General features: G+C 42.0%; 1 non-coding gene across 1 annotated transcript; it reads left to right on the plus strand.

The window, feature by feature from the left end:
* The first annotated feature begins 465 nt into the window (after positions 1-465).
* Positions 466-573, plus strand: LOC130952159 (small nucleolar RNA R71). Its single transcript, XR_009074339.1, has one exon. It is a non-coding gene; the product is annotated as a small nucleolar RNA R71 (small nucleolar RNA).
* Positions 574-1,090: the final 517 nt, after the last annotated feature.

Raw genomic sequence — 1,090 nt, forward strand, 5'->3', positions numbered from 1 at the left:
AGGTCTCTCTTGATTCTTCCATGAGAGATTTGGGTGATTTCTCCATGAAGAATTATAGGTGTTTCCATAAGGTTCTCCTAGGTAATTCACCTCTTCCATGGAAGGGTTCTCAGGATCATAAGCTTCTTCCTCAGATGAAGCATCCTTAGTACTGTTTGGTGCATTTTGCATTCCAGACAGACTTTGAGAGATCAAATTGACTTGTTGAGTCAATATTTTATTCTGAGCCAAAATGGCGTTCAGAGTGTCAATCTCAAGAACTCCTTTCTTCTGACTAGTCCCATTGTTCACAGGATTTCTCTCAGAAGTGTACATGAATTGGTTATTTGCAACCATTTCAATGAGCTCTTGAGCCTCTGTAGGCGTCTTCTTCAGATGAAGAGATCCTCCAGCAGAGCTATCCAAAGACATCTTGGACAGTTCAGAGAGACCATCATAGAAAATACCTATGATGCTCCATTCAGAAAGCATGTCAGAAGGACATCTTCTGATTAATTGTTTGTATCTTTCCCAAGCTTCATAGAGGGATTCTCCATCCTTCTGTCTGAAGGTTTGGACTTCCACTCTAAGCTTGCTCCATCTTTGTGGTGGAAAGAACTTTGCCAAGAAGGCATTGACTAGCTTTTCCCAAGAGTCCAGGCTTTCTTTAGGTTGAGAGTCCAACCATATCCTAGCTCTGTCTCTTACAGCAAAAGGGAATAGCATCAGTCTATAGACCTCAGGGTCAACCCCATTAGTCTTGACTGTGTCACAGATTTGCAAGAATTCAGCTAAAAACTGATGAGGATCTTCCATTGGAAGTCCATGGAACTTGCAATTCTGTTGCATTAGAGAAACTAATTGAGGCTTAAGCTCAAAGTTGTTTGCTCCAATGGCAGGGATAGAGATGCTTCTCCCATAAAAATCAGGAGTAGGTGCAGTAAAGTCACCCAGCACCTTCCTTGCATTGTTTGCATTATTGTTGTTTTCGGCTGCCATGTCTTCTTCTTCTTTGAAGAATTCGGTCAGGTCCTCTAAAGAGAGTTGTGCTTTTGCTTCTCTTAGCTTTCTCTTCAAGGTCCTTTCGGGTTCAGGGTCAGCTTCAACAAGA

The sequence above is a fragment of the Arachis stenosperma genome, chromosome 9 (assembly GCF_014773155.1).
Source record: "Arachis stenosperma cultivar V10309 chromosome 9, arast.V10309.gnm1.PFL2, whole genome shotgun sequence".
Taxonomy (NCBI): Eukaryota; Viridiplantae; Streptophyta; class Magnoliopsida; order Fabales; family Fabaceae; genus Arachis; species Arachis stenosperma.